General features: G+C 31.1%; 1 long non-coding RNA gene and 1 other non-coding gene across 3 annotated transcripts; both read right to left on the reverse strand.

The window, feature by feature from the left end:
- Positions 1–3,011: 3,011 nt before the first annotated feature.
- Trnas-gga (transfer RNA serine (anticodon GGA)) lies at positions 3,012–3,086 on the reverse strand. Its single transcript has one exon. It is a non-coding gene; the product is annotated as a tRNA-Ser (tRNA).
- Positions 3,087–6,285: 3,199 nt separating this feature from the next.
- Positions 6,286–14,249, reverse strand: LOC105349165 (uncharacterized). Of its 2 annotated transcripts, none has more exons than XR_010708951.1 (4): positions 14,111–14,249; positions 9,499–9,577; positions 9,075–9,314; positions 6,286–6,332 (listed from the first exon to the last, which is right to left on the reverse strand). It is a non-coding gene; the product is annotated as an uncharacterized lncRNA (long non-coding RNA). The 2 variants fall into 2 exon arrangements; XR_010708952.1 differs by lacking the exon at positions 6,286–6,332 and adding an exon at positions 7,002–7,646.
- Between the last annotated feature and the right edge of the window lie 4,761 nt (positions 14,250–19,010).

Consider the following 19,010-nt stretch of genomic DNA (forward strand, 5'->3'; position numbering starts at 1 on the left):
TTTAACAATCATTTGCATTTACAATTACATTGATTTTTTCAAATGTAAAAAAAAAATGATCGACGTTTCAATTAATTGCTTTCAATTACGTTGTCAAATGTAAATAAATAGATTTCATTTGCTTTTAATATCTTTAAAAAATACATGTATAAAAAGCATTGAAACCCACAAAACCCACAACACATGTTTATGGTAAAGTCTTTAAAGTTTTGCGTTCATTTCAATAATTATTTATAGACTGTGCTTTGAAATTTATATTTTAAAATAATATTTAAACATTATGAAGGGTACTAAATCAAGTGTCAATTGGTTCATGTTTGGTTCTAAACAAGCTTTTTTTATACTAAACTTTTATTCAATTCTACATGTGTTCTTAGGTATGAGAAGGCTTCAGGCCTGAACAAATTAGACCTTTCCTAGAGTGTCATGTTGTATAAACACATCACACATAATAAGACACTTTATTAGTGTATAAACACAAGCCCATTTTAAACAGGTATGCAACCTAAACATTTTTAATTAAGGTTTTGTCTGTAATTCTTCTGTCAACATGTTATACATGTAGATGCATATGATTGTTTGCATTTACTTGTACTGATAAACTGTACTGCTTAAAGCTTTAGGTTTATTGAGAAATGAACTGAATATGACACCTTTTTAAACTTTAAACTCGTAAAAAAGTAATTGAAATGTAATTGAAAAGTAATTGAAAACATTTTTTTTTTGGAATGTATTGAAATACATTCAATTGAAGGGAGACTCAATTACAAATTACTTTCAATTACTTTGAAAAATGTTATTAATTATACTCAATTTTTTTGTTTCAATAACCCCATTCCTGATATATAGTATTTTGTTAATATTACATTGAATACTAATAAAGCCCCATTAAATTCTTATTTATCATTTAATTGCTGAAATTTTCCCTCTGTAAGATGTGTGAAAAGGACATTGTAAGAAATGAAATAGTGTTATCTTAAGAATGTCGGAAAATAAAACGATTTTTAATCATTCTCCGAAGTACAAGCATCTAGATAATTTGAGTTAAACAAATAATGAAGAATGTTGGGGAGAAATAATAATTCTTTTTTTAAAGCGCTAAGCATAGCTCAGCGGTTTTTTGTCGTTAGACTTAAACTTAGACGGTGCATTGAATAACCGCCCCTATGAGCAGAAATACACATCATTTAAACTGGTTAGAGAACCGGTTTTAGGGGCTTACAGACATAATTGCAAGGGCTAATGTAAATCTAAGTAATGTTCAGGCTATTGTGAACCTAATGTATGGGGCGTACTTACATCATGCAATAATAACACGTCTCATTTTTTTTAGTCTTTATTATTCTCGGTCCTAAGATATCATCGATTACATATTGTTTGATTACCTAATATCTCTACATTTTCAGGGTTTAAATGTTGGTCATTTAAAATTATTGACAAAACTCCTGGATTTTCCTTTTTAAGGTGGATTGTCCCTCTGATAAGAGAGGTAACTTCTGTAGAAAATAATATCACTTTGTTTCTGTTAACTCCCAATTATTAACACATGTAACAACAAGGGAGGTGGTGCATGGTCCCAATTTATGTTGGAAGGTGATACACTTATTTGAATTAAAAGATAGAAATAGAAAATTAGAACTGAACCCCATGGCTCTTTTGAAGCAGGGGGGCAAAACAGTAAAGAAAACTTTTACAAAATATTACAAGAAATGTATCATAATGATAAAGTATTTATGAGGCAATATCTACATGACTATTCCTCCCCCTCTCCCCTCCCCCCCACCCCCTCCCGATGGATTTATTCTTTTTTTAAATATAACTAAATTTTATGTACTTGTCCAGTACGTGTACGGTATATGTTTGATGTTTTAGGCCAGAGAATATTTGGATTGAATAATTTTATTTATCTATCTCTAGCTCGTTCACAGAGCTGAATGAATTATAATTGGGAAAAATGTGACCAAAACAATTACATATTCTAGACTTAGTTGAAATCGTTTAATTAAAACTTATAACATTTCAAATGTTTTCAAATTAAATAAAGCTTTTCTATTCTGAGGGAGCAGATATGGGAAAACAAATTGAAAAAAAAAACACTAATATATCAGCTCATTTGATTCAAGACAGTATATCCCTGTATTGATATCATACCAATTACTGGAAGATTATTCGCTTGATACCCCTTTTTGTGTTATATAACAAAATGCTCTGGTTTACATTTTTAGGATTTCTTAAATAGATATATCCATTTACTATTATCTTATCCAAATTTAAAAAAGAAAACCTTTTCTGAAATTTTAGAAATTGTGGCAATTTTTCTAGCACTGTATGTAAAACATATATGTAAAACCTTCAATAGTCTATGATAAAGAAAGATAACTCTTGCTTATTGAAGCAATTTTTGTTGCAAACCTATACAACAAAGGGCTATTCTGAACTAAAATGCAGCGCTTCAATATGTTTTGTAATATGAATTGAAAATGTATATAACTATATATCATTTTTATATACATTTTGGATTTTTAATTTTATGCTGCGATGGTAAAATTTTGTTTTTTCTAATCACTATGTCTAGTTTTCTTCATATTATGATTAGACATTTTATCAATTTTTGAAAAATCTAGCAGTGCTTCATCACTTAAAATTTGTTTCATATGAATCGATTGATATTGACTTTGATGAAAATCGATATGAACTTAAAAAAATTATGGCAAAATTAATAGCAGTGGGATATTACACCTTAAAAAGCCCCCGCCACCTTTTTTGTTTTCAATATAAGGCTAAAAGTATTTTGTCTGCGGGAATTTTCCATTGCAGCTGGCATTGAAAGTACCTAGCTGGATTATAATGTTAAACTGTGTTAGGAATCTCAATTCTTTCCTAATGTATGAAAGATACCAGATTTAAGAAATGAATTTAATAATTTTTCTATTGACCGACGTTTCAAAGTAAAATTGACCGGAAAACTTCGTCAGCGCGCGCATTTGTAACGGGATAAGAGAAATAATGATAGACCAGACCGGGATTCGAACCCGGGTTCTCTGAATCTCCAGTCCGGTGCTCTACCAACTGAGCTTTCTGGCGCCGGTATTAGAACCGGTCTGACCGTCACACAACCATGAAAGAGTTTCAGGTCAATTTTTCCTTTGATACGTCGATCAATAGAAAAAAAAATTCATGTCTTATCATTAAATAAAACACTTTGAATTCAAAAAATGTGAATGGTCAATGATTATCAATATAAATAATGTAAATGAAGCCCCACCAACAATAATCAAAATGGATGTGCCTTTAGCTGATGCACTTTCAATGATATATCGGCCGCTTGGAATACGCCAAAGGAGTTGATGTACTACTCATAGCTACACATGATTACCGATCATGTCCGTGTTTTAAAATAATCTCATCGTTACATGTACCTCATTTGAACAGCAGTGTTACATTGAAATTGTATAGGCCTATATGTTCGTTATAATTAATCCAGTTTCGCCGTAAATGTTGATCGTTAATCTCAAGCAGACGGAATCGTGAGAAGACGCTTAATTTTCTATTTAATGAATTAATAATATGTATTGTTCATTATTGAAGGTTAAACGTTTATTTTTTATATTTATAATTCTGTACTTTGTTTGCTGACAATTAAACAAACACAATTAACACAACATTTTGTTGACAGTGTTTATTTTGGACATTCCCGTTCTATAAATGGTGTTTAATCAACATTGTATTGATGCAGGTGTCAAGGGAACTTTTCGACCAATCAGAAGCGCCAATATCTTATCAAACTTAAAAATATTAAATGATACTCCTTGTTAATCCCTTTAAAAATTCAATTTCTTTCTTGCAAAAATTCTCAGTTTATCAAATAGGGAAAATGTGAAAGAAGATATCTTAGAACTTTTGTCATTTATTGAATATAATTTTATTTTAGTGTCAGGTATGTGTAGTTATGAAAAAAAAATGATAAAAGCAGTAACCTAGGAGTATATTAACTATTTTAATTATCCCTTTGTGGGAGTGGTCATTTCTGATTGCTTGTTCGTTTATACATTTATTATGAATGACAACCGGAATGTATATTCAGGTATGCAAGACAAACAAAATAATTATGTCGAATGATATCAATGAAGAAATAAGACAGTTGTATGAACAAAAATTTTTACTTTTAAATCGTTTCCTGCTTTCACATACAATGAGGAGGGGGGAGGGGGTTACGACGTTAGGGTATCTTTGTTCGTCTGTCATGCTGTGTAAAACGCTTTTTTTTCTGATTGATATATCAAAAGGTATCGAAGCTTCTGCCATAAGATTTAATATCGAGATTCCCATCATGGCAAAAAGAAGATCCGTTTTTTGAGTCTTGCTTTATTTGCTGTTCAAGTTTGTAGAAGATACTGCATATCAGCGCCGTTATGTGACCGGTATTGTTGATACATAGGCTATCTTCAGGGAACTTCAGGCAACAATTAAGAATCAGTTATGATAAAAAGTAGGCGTATCTGGTTGCATCTTTATGTCTATTTTAAAAAAGACAAGACAGAGCACATTGTTTTCTTATTATCGTCCCTTTGCAAAATGTTTTAACAAATATGTTCTGTTTTATTTTGTTCCAGCTTCAGTTCCGCACTTTCCTCATCCTTTTCCGTTGAAGATTTGTTGAAAAAACATCGGTAAAATCCTGTTTGATTTTAAAGATGAGAAAATAAAAAAAAAATCTTTAATTTTGGTTCCATTTTTTAACATCAATGTAAATTAATTTTAACGAAGGAAGATACAGTTTTCAATATCGAGACAATACTTTCTGGTTTTAAATTCATTGATTTCAAAATTGGTTTAACACCAGTCTATTATTTAAAATGAATATTTAATTTTAGTTTATTAATAGTAATTCAATTCATAGTCTAAAACAAAACTTCTAGACTTCATAATTATGAACTTACTGTTTGGTTGACATATTTCATGAATTCGAAAGCAAAGATGAACGCAAAGGAAAACGACTAATATTATCAGAAGAAAGTACACTGGTTGGTTACATCCTTGATTATCACATTTACTGAAAAAAATGAAATGAATTTTATCAAACACTTCTTTATGATATATATCATGTTATTTCTTAACGCAACGTACATGACATGTTAATGTAAACATCAACAATTTCTGGTAATTTAAGTCAAACATATATCTATGGATTGAACTTAAATGAATAACTGGTTTATTCGAAGATACATATACACAATATAATCAAAGTCACCATTTCAACAGTTTTGTTATGATTTTTACATTCTAAAATAAAGATGATTTACTTATATCGAATTTTGTATCGAAATTATGATGGAAAAACTAATGTACATGTTACCAGCGAAAAACATAATTCATAACTATGTATAATTTTTGTAAATAGGTAAACAAAAACTTCAGCTATATAATATAAATTGACTAAGTACATTTTAATATATTTGATATTAGAAATGCCGAACAATTAAATCCCACACAGTACCCCCGCGATTCATCATTTTTCAAAGGGGAATAAATTTTTATGGCTATCACAATCCTTCGATAAAGGTTATTGTGTTTAGAACATAACCCAGCTATTAAGCTAATCAAATGTCCCCAATTCTTGCAAACGATTCATTCTTTGTGGTGAATATTTTTTTTCTTTTTCCTGAATGTTTAAAAAATTAAATAGATGGATAATTAAAAAAAAAGCGTTTCGGAAATTTGTCATTGTGTCTACATTGACATTAACCACGTTAAGTTAAAAGAGTCATTTTTTGTGAAAAACTTCTTTCAAAACCGGCCTCCCAAGTTGAAGGCATAAAATGTTATGATCTCTAGAAATATGCAATGGAATTTTACTCAGTGTCAGTAAAAGTCAAGAAAATGATTTTTTAACATTATATGTTAAACTATCTTAATATTTTGGTTCAATCCCAATATGTCAGACAGCTTAGAACAGTTACCAATTTTGAATAAACTTTAAACGCGTAATTTGCTTTAAACCTGTAGTTAATTTGATTTGATTAGATGCAATAGGGCAACCATTTTATTGCGGATATAAAATGAATAGATTTTTTAAAGGCAGTGTGTCGACAAGTCATTGACAATGGTTTTCACAGGGGCATTTTTGTTTACTAAACAATACACCATATTTCATTGTTATTCTATAGTTACTATATATATACTACAATCAGTAAAGCATGGACAGAATGAGGATTAGCTTAACATTTTCAGATATCAATTTCCATCAAATTGAAATGAAAACAAGTAAAAATAATCTTACACAATGTCATTCTTAGTAATCTTCTTCTGCACTCTTTCGAAACATCCTGGATCTGTTAAAAAAATATATATTCAGTAGTTTAGAATGATTCTTTTTTAGACGGAGGCTCTATGAGCCTCCTTTATTGCTTCCGGTCAGCTTGTATGTGACGTCGATAATGAACTTGGTGGATTCCACCTAGCGGCAAAGTTTGTAATATTCGTTTAGGATTCATATTTCAATAGTATCATTGAAATAAATATCTTATTTGCAATTACAAAATATACAATAAATATACATTAAATAGAACTATACATATTGCAATTAATAAACATCTTATATTTCGTAATTCCCAATTAGTATGAATTTGCATGAGTTAAAGAATAGCAATGGTGTGTAATCTTATAGTGGCTATTTTTACTTTTAATACAGCCTCCTGTCCGTGACGTCAAATAATGAAGATTCCCCAAGAACCATCTAGTGTTGACCGAAATATTGAATAATTATGAAATTCAACGGATAAAACTGGCGTGGCTCTTAGTCTGTATCGAATATTACTTGCACATTATCAATTAATCTCCTGCGGAGACACATCTTTTAATGTATAGCCATCCCCCCCCCCCCTTCGGGCCATCAATCCGATAAAAGGATTATTCAACAAGTTTAGTTTTACTCTTAAAAAAAAACATAAAGCAAAAAAAAACACAAAGAAACAAAAACAAAACAATAGTCTGTCGTTGCATCGAAAAAGTACCCAGGCCACGTGCTGTGAGGCTTGATTAATCCTGCATTGTTTGGCCAGCGCTGTCGTTTTCAAAGTAAGTTGGGAAGTCAGTGTATTTTTACAAGCTGATTGCGCGTTTTGACATTTGTACATGTTTTCCTTTAAAAGTGAATTAGGTGGATATTACAAGATCTACCGGTATATTGTTTTTTAAAATTGGCTTTAAATATACATTACAGCGAACTCTCCTCGTCTTGGTTATTTCCCTTTTTTAAACACAGATAACAGATCAGGAAGTCGTGCATATGCTGAAAGATTGAATCTTTTTACAGCAATAATAAGCTCGCAATTGCGTGTTAAATAATTTTTCGGAATTCAAAATGTATATCTCTAAAATTTGTTTACAAGTAAACTCTGTATACATTCGTAATATTTTCACCCCTTGCAGAGATTCACGCTGAATTGTTTAAAATCGATGCGCTAAGCTGTTGATCAATTGGCTGAACTAGCAATATTTACTGTTTAGACCGCCTGGAATGATCAGTTTAACGGTAAATTGAGCAAAATGAGCTGTAGCGTCTCTTTGATATAAATAATTCATCTCCCTAATTTTTGAACGCTTAGAAATATATTTGATTACTCTCTTCAATCGAATCGTACATTCTGTAAAAGAAAAAGAACGATAACTTTGCGAGATTGAGATCATGCACGTATTACATGTAGCTAATGTTAGGGCTTTTCAAGCAGGAACGAGTTTTTCATTAGTTCGCTGTTTAAGAGTTTTTATTGATTATTAATGATATCATAAATTGTTAGTATATATTGTGAATTATTAAGTATAATAGTAACTAACATAATGCTTTTTTTGGTTTCGTAAAATATTTATTTTTACGTGTTCCATAAAAGAGCATCAATATGTACATATTGTAAGCAAAGTAGTTTATGTCCTGTAGTATTTAGTATTGCAAACTCTTAATTAGTGCTCCAATCCTTCTATACCTTAAAATTTGAAATAAAAACCATCATTTTGGGGGTTGATTTAAATCAACTTTCCTATGCAGTTACTCTGGCAAACCGGAAGTGAAACTGTTTTTTTACCTTACCACAGATCATTGCCGCTGACAAGACTTTGTTCTCGAAAATAATCGATAAATTCGTTGTAATGCATTCTGAAGCATTAAATATCATTATAGTTAAAATTGCTTGAATCCTTACAATTTTCCAGATAGATTTCTATTACTGATAGGTAGTTCACCATCTTAAAATGTTACGCAACGTGATTCATATGATGTTTTCCCGAAATTCCTTAAATTGTCGGGAAAGCTCGAAAATCCATATTATAAAAATGTGCATAATTCAAATACGGATAAGAAACTACTTGTCACGCGAAATTACATAATTATTGTTGATTTTAAGATAAATATCAATCGATAACATCAACTCTCGTCCGGCGTCGGTACTTCAATACTTTGATTATTAGATTAATCTCTGACGAAATGATGCGTCCGTCTATCAGTACTTTCATTAATCTAGCCAATATATTAACCCGCTGTAATTAAAAAAAAAACCAAGTACATATCTAGGAGCGATCTCGTTGCAAGCATCGATAAATCTTTCGTTTGAATCCAATTTAAAACATGTTATCAGGATGGTTGTTCTTTTCTATGATTTTTAAACACTTTTTCAAATTAAATTTAACCCTCTATTAGAATTTCAATAGACATATATTTCCACAAGAAAAAGGGCGATAGTATTGTGTTCTTTTGTAAAATTACAACGGAAATTAGTAAAATGATTTCAAAGACAACGTCGTAAATTGATAATAAAGCGAAAAAAATGAACCTGCTGTGTCGCCTGGGCACAAGTCCACTTTTCTAGCCACTAGGCCACGGGGAGCCCTCTCTTCATGACTTTTGAACCCCAAATCTCCTAAATGCCTTAATCGATTTTTAAAACAAATTACGTACTCAGCATTCACAAATGTGCCTCCATTGGAAAATAGCAGGGAAATCAAAACTCAATTTAATGGTAATTGTCGTTTGTCTACTATTGTGTGGTACATTAATATTGCCAATAACTAGTGATACTTACAGTCATATACGGAACTCGAACAGTAATACTGTGGACACTGGCCTTTGCATTTGTGATTGTAGTTTGGTTCGATGATGTGTTTTTCCATATCATAGAATGGACAGTTCATGGCTTTGTACATTTCTGGGAAATCCAGTAGCACTGTTTTATGTCTTTAGCTATCATCCATTCTGAGAAGTCTTTTGGACAATGGTCTACGATGCTAATGGTTGGAATAGATTGAAAACAGGCTTCTTCGGTCTAAAATTGGCATTGAGAAGGAACATCTATTTGTTCATTTGGAGAAAAAAAAACCCAAAGAATAAAACTAAAAAAAATCAAAAGTGTTGCCGCCCTGAAGCAGTTTGAAAATGCTTATATAATTCTTGAATATCAGTTGACAATAGAGAGAATACGTCAATGCTGAAGTGTAATAAAAACTTACTGTGTTGGAAGCTGGAAATAATCGTAAGTTCATCACTGTGTGCAGACAAAAGAAAATCAGTTTCTTAAATGGCATTTTCCTTAATGAAAAAATCAAATAAAAAAATTAACAAACAATATGTTGATTCACTGTGTTGTATAATATTGTGACCCACGGAAAATGTATAAGTCGATCGGTACTCATTTTACAAAATTTATTAAAACTCCACAAACTTATTACAATACTCTGCGAGGTCGGGAGTCGGTGATACGAGCGCCTTGACAGTCGCTCTCCAACTGCCGAATAATTAAACATGGCCAACAATTACATATAGATAACAGAACATTGCTAACAATAGAGAATAATAGAAAAGTAAATATAAAGAGTTACTTCAATCAACGGATTACTACGATAAACTATGAGTCAATTAAGGGTGTCCGGATCAAAGTCACTCAACGCCGGTGACAGGGGAAAAGGTGTCATGTCCAAGGGGAACATTTCACTATTACATTCTCAGGGATAAGCAAAATACCAACAATCCAAATAAAAATCATCTCCCACGAATTTGAGTGATTACACATTAGATAACATTCAATATTTTGATCACATTTACGATAAAAGTAACACAAATTTTTAAAGCAAAGAAAAGTAAATTGAAAGTACTTAAAGTATTTCGGTAATATTTTTGTCATTAAGTTTAGTAAGCGATAAATGGGGTGTTTATTATTAAAATTCTTAAATTGATATGTGGTAACCTATTAGTCAACTTTTGCATCCTTTTGCTTACTCTATAACTAGACTTTGACCCATTCGTGCACGGGTTGACATTGCATATCGGACATTTACGAAATAGGTACATCGACACACCTTATTATTGATACTTACATAACAAAGCTATAAGCCTACATTAATGCTATTAATTTCACTGCACTTTCCTTAGTTTGAATAATCTAACTGTGTCACGGTGTTGTATAGCAGTTTTTCCCCCATAGTAGCTTCTCCCCCCGGAAAACCTACTATATAGTAGACTTTCCCCCTGGGGGGAAAAGCTACTATATAGTAGCTTTTCCCCCATAGTTGGATTTCTCCCTCGCGTTTTTGGATCAGATTTTATAAAAAATATTTATGGAAACCCAGTAAGGATTAAAATCAATGTTTCTACACTTCCAGGTTGTATATCTGCATCCATCTGTCAGGTTAAGTTTCGTTTTGCCGATTTATTATTTTTATAGACAATGCCGAAAATTGAACATGTGTATAATGGAATAATACGTAGAACTTAATTAAATTAGGTAATTAATTGAAAAAGTACTTGGTTTCACAAGATATACACTTACGTGTATATGTGAGTGAAAATGATTTGAGAATTTTGTAATAAATCTATCACTCCGTCTGCAAATTTTATTCAAGCTAAACCCCTGTTTTAGAGAAAATTTGTTTCCGATGTTTAAAATCCTATTATAATGAATATAGTGCATATTCTTTAGGGTGCCATATCTCATAAACTAGAGATAACCACATCACCATATATTTACAGTGGCAGTGGTTAACAACTTGTTGATGACTCTAAAAATTTGAGCCCTCAGGGTAGGGGCCCTCATTGTTTCAGGGCCCGATGTTTAAAACCCCATTATAATGATTGAATAGTGATTTATAAGTGGGGGCCCGAATATCAAATTATAGAGATGACCACTTAACCATATTTTCTCAGTGGTAGTGGTATAGCTTTAGTATATGACCCTTAAAGTTTTAGTCCCCAGGGTAGGGGCCCTTAATGTTTCCAAGCCCGATCTTTAAAATCCAATTATTACGAATAGTATATTTTTAGGGCTATATATCTAAAAAAAAAAAAAAAAAAAAAAAAAAAACTAGAGATGACAACATCAGCATATTTTTACGGTCATTAGAAAGTAAAAGCATCATTTGAAAATACACACTCACTTCTATATTTCCTTATCAAAATGGTTAAAAACTACGTTTAATTCTGCTTTTCTTTTTAAATTTACGAGCAAAAATATAAAAAAAGGTACGCGGGTAAAATCATTATTTTTCAAAACATTTAATCAATTCATAAGATGACTAATGATATAATAAATAACTAAATAAATAAATCAATGACTTTTTATTCATGAAAGTAGCAACCGAAAAATTGTATATTTATAAATCACTTTGCAAAATAAAAAGCGGGAAATTTTGCAGGCAGTGAATGATAATATTTACATAAGGTTAGTTAAGGCTCCATTTCACATTTTCCAGAGTGACCATCAAAGATACCGACTTTGTTCTGGTTGTAAAGTTACATTACAAAAATCTTTACATCATAAAACCTCGCGTTTCGTTAAAATTGTGCTTAAAGACATGAGTATGAATATGCGTGACTTTAAAACAAAATTGTAAACACTAACTTTACACATGCCTTTAATACATAATCAATTAAAATACCCCTTACCCATGATTTAGAAACCCATCAATCGAAGTAAAACATTTCAGTTCCTCATCATATCATTGCACCCTTTCTCTCGTTTGATATTTAGAAGTAGAAATATACGATTATATTTAAGATCGTCAATTCTACCGGTATTAAATTATTCTTATTCCCTTCCTCTACAAAATTAAGTCAAATTTAGTCAGTTTCCTGGGAGGAGCTTATACATAGATGATAGTACATGGGAAAAATAGAGTTCCAAACCGGCATATTTTCATTCAAATGTATTCTGACGTGTTCTGTGAAAATGTCAATGTCATAACGTCGAAGTCAAAACTGTAGATAAACATCGATTGGATGAAAAAGATTCGAGGTATTCTGAAATCCATGTAAAAGGTGTTGCAAAAAGGTGCAACAAAAGGTGAAATAAATGGTGACGACACGGGAATGTTATGAAGGAGCGTGCCTTTGTTCATATCAGGGTTGAACAAACCATGTATTTTATTCTATGCATTAATAAATGCCATAATTATCCTCTTATTATTGCCACGAATGGTCCGCCATAAACATGACCGGAATTTTAAAAAAGGGGGAAAATCTACTATGTAGTAGGTTTTCCGTGGGGGTAATCTGGCTATAAAAAGGGGGAAAACCCACTATATAGTCAGCTTTCCGTGGGGGAAAAACTGCTATATAGCCATTCTTCCGGGGGGAAAAACTGCTATATAGCCATTTTTCCGGGGGGAAAGATGGCTAGGGGGAAAAGGCACTATATAACAACGGTAAAGGCCTTCAACACAATTAAAATGCCTTTCATATACCCGTAATGTAGCAGACAATTGCAAAAATCGCTCCAAAACGATTTTGGAGAGAGTTAATGAAGTTGCCTTGAAAATAACAATCAAATTCATCACAACAAACCTTTTTGAGACTGCAAATACCTTTCAAGTAAAAATTTTAGTCCACAGAATGGAAGAATTCATCACCTTTTTACCAACTTACACGTATTTTCTTTGTAAAACTGGGTCCGTAGGACATTATTCATTTTTACGATAAAATATATTTTATCTTCACTCTCCTAACAAATATAATGTAACTTTTTTGCATGTAATCAAATATTTTTGACATCGCGAAGACATAGTATGTACTTAGTTAAAATGTATATTTGTTATTTTATACTTTCTCTCATAAGAAATCATTAGTATATATGAACAGAATATAAAGCAAAAGTCCAATTGTATTATTATTTCTGAGTTTATTCATGCAGATGTGGAAACATAAACTGAAGATCCCGTTGGCGTGAACGCATTGCGCAACCGCAAGATTGTAAAATCCAAAAAAATCAAGGTGATTACCGTGATTTTTTTTTTGTTTAGGAATTTTCGTTGATTATTAGTTAGCAAAGCTTCACTGAGAAAAATAAAAACAAATTTGTAATCTTCAAGTACCAATAATGTTTAAAATATATAAAACAAATGACAGTATTCTTCCGATTTAATTCTCTGTATTAAAGCCCAACAATTCGAGACTATTATTATAATACAGTAGTATAGATAGAAGATTTAGTATGATGTAAATTTATACCATTCTTATATAAACGTATGTAAGAAATATTAGAAAAGAACTCAATAAAAGAGACTAGTAAACCCATTAAAAGTGTAACAACCCCCCCCCCCCCCCCCCCTGCAAAATATTTCATTATAGGGCAATGATTTCCGGAGGAAAGTTTTCCCTAATTCGTTAGCATCACGCAATATAGATGCTGTAATGCTTAATCAAAATAGTAATGTCACTATAAGTTACAGTGTAACTACACTAGCATTAAGTTTAATCATAAATGCAAACGCTGATTATCTAGTCGGTAATACGTTTTAAATCATTTATGAGGTGTTTGTAATGTATTTGGAAGTTATAAAAGGTTATTTTAATGATATTAAAAAGTACGCAATGTTTGTATGATAATTGTGGTTGAAGTATTGTACATATTATAAGTATATTTAGTTGAAAAGGTATATGAGGCTTGACTAATTTCAATCATTACTTTTTGACTCTAGTGGTTTTTATTTAATCTGTACTTTCGATTTACGTTTATTAAGAAGAATACACTACAAAGATTATTTTAACAATGCAGAAATCCTTATTGAAAGGTAGATTATGCCAAATACATACATTCAGGTAAACATCAACATATGACAATTCTTTACCTACCTTATGGAGATTCTAAAGTAGTTTGTTAAAAGTCATACAATGTATGAAACTATGCCAGATCATTCAAAGGTATGCAACTCCTTTCGTCTTTGAATTTTTTTTTTAAATAACCCAACCGTAAATCGGTATACAGGTGCTAAAAAATAGAAAGCATTGTATAAAGCTAGCAATTTAAACCGGTAAGATGTGTCCTTGGTCACGTTACACGATTCAACAGTCAATAATAACCAATTGCCACAGAAATCTAAGCGAAGGTTTACATAAACAATTTAAAATTTCTAAAACACAGTTTTAATATATTTTTGTTAAAAAAAGAAACTAACACTAATTTCTATTTCTGAAAATAGTGGAAGTAAAACTGATACAAATTCAGCTATTTCTAAAGGCTCTAAACTCAATGAATACAATTTATTACGCGGTTCCTTTTCATGTTTCATACTGCGCATACATGTATAATATTATGAGTGTTTGCGAGCACTGGTAATGTGAAATGAAGCTGTTTATATGAGTAATTCTATGTATGTAACATTTGTATGTGAAGACAAATGACCATTAGTCGTGCATGTGAAGGTCATAGTCACTAATCTATGCGATTAAACTCACCCAATAGTATGATAAAAGAATAGCACATTTCCTTGATTGCAATCATTTTGGGGTTTTTTTGCGAAAAACACTTATTTGTTGTAAATAAATCACTTTATTGTTAATTGTAATTGATATGACAAAACACTTGTTTCGAAGCATGAGAATAATATTAATGAATGTTCATTTTCATCATTAAATATCAATTTTAAGTGACACTTTTCATAAAATTTAGTGATTGCTTTCTATCTGAGTATTGACCAATAGGAGAAATTCCACCAACTTCATGTACGAGATGGATATTTCCTGTTTCCTTCATTCCATTATTAAAGAAATATATTCTTTATTTTCATAAAAACGATAATATCAAATTTTGGCGCTGAGATGTCTAAACAGTGTGGTAATTCTGTTAAATACTTACAGTTTTCTATTCTTCTGGGTGTTGTTATAAACATTAGGAATGTCCTTACTAAAGGTATACTTTTTTATATTATGTAAGTACATGTACTTTAATTCATTTAAGTCGTTGAAATTATCAATTATTTTAGGTTGAAGATTTAAAACATATATTACGTATTACCATTTTGTAATTTGAATTTTATATTACTTGATCAATCTCTTGATTAGACTGTGACACAGGTTTTCATGGATTCCAACCACTCTGTAAGGAATGTCCTTATCCAACAAATGGCGTAAGATGTCAAAATATATGCAAGTGTCCTAAAAATGAATGCAGTCATGTGACCGGATGTTCTGTTTTTTCATCTGATTACGGTACTCTATTATTATAGCACCACTGTGCCGTCGCATTATATGCTCATTATAATGCAGCTAAAAAAAAATGTCCAAGAACTTTATGAATGAAATAGAGTTTTCCGTTATATATATATATGTTTATTTAAGGTGTTTGGACGACAGACAGCACGAATAATTTCCGAATCTCTACAAAGGGGATCACATTGTCCAAAATCCACGAACTGGAAACCAGTATTAACCCTCATTCAGAATGTAAATGGACAATTCAATCACCAGGTTCAATTACAACAACAGTTGATTAAATGTGCTCTAGATAATGCAATCAACAGCAATTAAAAATACCTGTTCGTAAGCAAAGTATTTAATGCGCTAAAATATAAAAACCATGTAACTAATTAATCTTTCTAAAAACAATACACATATTCACGTAACAAACGAGAATACTAGCAACAAAATGGTTCGTCTTAACATTCAACAATTCCTAGTAAATACTAAAAAACATCGTCCGTCATTTATTTTCCTACATGTAGTGAAGGGCAATTTAAATAACTATCAAACTTATCGAGAATCATTACAAATTAATTTTTCGTGAACGTCTGCTCAATGGAAAATGATAAAAAGTTCGTTTTTATTTCTTTAAACCGCAAAACCTCGTTAGTAAAGTACATATTACATGTATGTCCATTTGAGAGCTATTGTGTTGCTTGTGTTTTTTATCTGTATTCATATATTCCTCCCGATTTCTGTTGAACAATATTTCTCCTCAAACTCAAAGACAGTGTAGTGCAAGGTCAGCGCTCTAGAAGATTGCATTTGTTATCAAATGCAAGATTTTTTTCTGGCTTGACGTGACCGTTTATGCTAGAAGAGGTTCCCGGCCGGGGCGGAGGTGAAGCTTTTAAGAGGTGAATTTCTCATTTCTCTCTCTCTCTCTCTCTCTCTCTCTCTCTCTCTCTCTCTCTCTCTAAATTTTGATATTTATAACAAGTATTTTTTTTTGTAGTCACCATGCTTCAGCGACATAATTTCTTTGTACAATGCAATACTGGAAAGATTTGTTTCTATTTTATACTATTTATTGCATCTACCTTTTTATTCATATCAAAAACATTAAATGGATATCACAGTTAGCTTTGTATTAAAGGTATGTGTTTTTTTTCATCTTTATTCACAATTCACAGATTTATTTGTATACTTTTTGGGCACGATATTTTTGATAGAGAAAGAAAGAGTGTGATTTGTAAACCTATTGGTATACAGAACGATATATAACCCTGACCTTTGCATATGTAAACTGTCTCAGAGCAGGTTCAAAATTGCGAAAAGGGTGTCAACATTTTTTTAAAAGTGATTGGGAGCAGACTTGTGTAATTATCAAAACATTTTGAAGTATTTTGAAGGATTGATATTAAGGACGTGCTATAAATCTGCAAATACTCTCAATATGTCCATTTTAACTGTTCTTTGTTTTGAAAACAAGTGTTAAAACGATAAAAGAAAATTAAGAAACGAGTGTCAGAAATGGTTACTTTGGACAAGATGTAGGAAAATGCAATACTAATGACCGAATAAATGCGTCAAGTGTTCACATCTGTCAATGAACATTTGCCAGATTCGAGATATTGTATGAAATTGTATAGCCGTCAAAAGTAATACTTAAGGTTTTAATGATCCCCCATTTGCTTTTGCAAATAGCAATATACTTCCTGAAATCATTATTCGCAAATTGCTCGGATTTCCCTTGTATATTCTTCCGAATTGTATTTTACTTTCAGCAACCATACAATGTTATGTGCTAAATGTGTGTTATTTAAAGAATGATATAAAAACTAGCCATTTTGAAGCAGGAAATATGGAAATTTCTAGTCTGTTATCTATTGTAACTGTATATTCCCGGGACGCCGATTTATTAACTGGATACATGTGCATATACTTTTCTATGTCGCTTGCAATACAGAATCTACTTAGAATTTTTATTTTTGATCGTGTATTGAACTCGAAAGCGTTTGACAGGGTGTTCCAAAACAGACATATTTTTATTCTAGTAAATATTTGCAGCTTGAGCCCAAATGTTTGAGGTTTTTTTTATTAAAACATTTTATAATTTTTTTAACAAAACATGAAGAGACGAAGACAAACAAACATTCATTCACTTACATACTCATTCAAAATCTAAAAAGACAAAATAACCATACATTAATAATTATCATTTTGAAATAATTTCCAACTAGATAATAGCCAGCGCAAGCGCGGGAATTAAAAATTTACACATTATTACATGTATCATAGGATGCTTAATATGATGAACAAAACAAAGTGCATTGTCGGATATTAAGAGAAGCGGGCAGGGATGTAAAATCTAAACTGAAATGAATAATATATACATGTACTTGGCCTTAATCCCGTTTGTCATCATTAAGCGACATTGAAGGATACTTTGTTGCTCCTTAATGTCCAAACTTCTTTAAGCTACCTTTAAGCCGTTAAAAAAATCTTTTTCAAAATTGTGATTAATTTACCAACACAATGTATAAACTTTATGACATTTGAATCAGCTTTGATCAATGGACAAATACATGTTGTTTTAAAGACGCTATGTTTTTTAAACACCATCTATATATTTTTTATCTTTTAGAATGGAGTTATTTAAATACATACCCAGATTCCTTTTTCGTTTTACAAAGTTTGAAGAAAAAAAATATATCAATAATTTTAACTGAATGTACTCATACATGTATATACCCTATTTACTGTTCGTGTTATGAACAAACTTAAATATAATATTAAAGGTGAAACTAAAAAGAAATTTATTCTACCTTTTGTATTTAACGGAGCAAACCATCTTTGTCGTTTTAAATTTTCATGCTGATTTCTCCATTGGTCGTTTCAATTAATATTTATCTTAATATGTTGTCCAAACAAATGAAGCAATACACTTAAATTTATTGAAATCCAAGATATTGCACGTGCAAAGCTCTGCCTGATTTTTGCTTGGACAACCTCTAAAAGTAAGTAACGCTTTTCAAGTTTTGTATTTATTTGTTTGTTTGTAATAACGGTATTCTAAAGAAGTACATGTATCTTAAACCAATTTGAAAGTAAAATTGTCTCCTATCACCATAAAATATACATAAAACTGTTTAACAATATTGTGATTTTTTTCTATGAAAGTTTAGTCATCTCGAAGCATTTATTGAAAGGGCTTTTTTCTATTGTTAATTCAATTCCCATTGTTTCAGATATTGTCTGTATTACTTCATATTCAAAATCATTATTGAATAAAAATAGCTACTTCTTTGGGGTCAGTTCTGCTTGGGCTTATAACATTTGCAAATCCCCACATTTATTTTACAACATTTACATCATCATCAGTAAAATGTGTATGTTGTAAAAATAAATCGGCTCTAGTGTCTGTTTTTAAAAGTTAAAAACATCCGTTCTCTTTTCGAAAGCCGAAAAACATCTGGAGTTGAAAGAAAGCAGAGACATACCCATAGGAATAAATACTAAAACGGTTATTAGTTAATCATAGCACTTGTATATGAAAGCAAAGAGCATCAAT

Source organism: Magallana gigas, chromosome 9 (assembly GCF_963853765.1).
Source record: "Magallana gigas chromosome 9, xbMagGiga1.1, whole genome shotgun sequence".
NCBI classification, from domain to species: domain Eukaryota; kingdom Metazoa; phylum Mollusca; class Bivalvia; order Ostreida; family Ostreidae; genus Magallana; species Magallana gigas.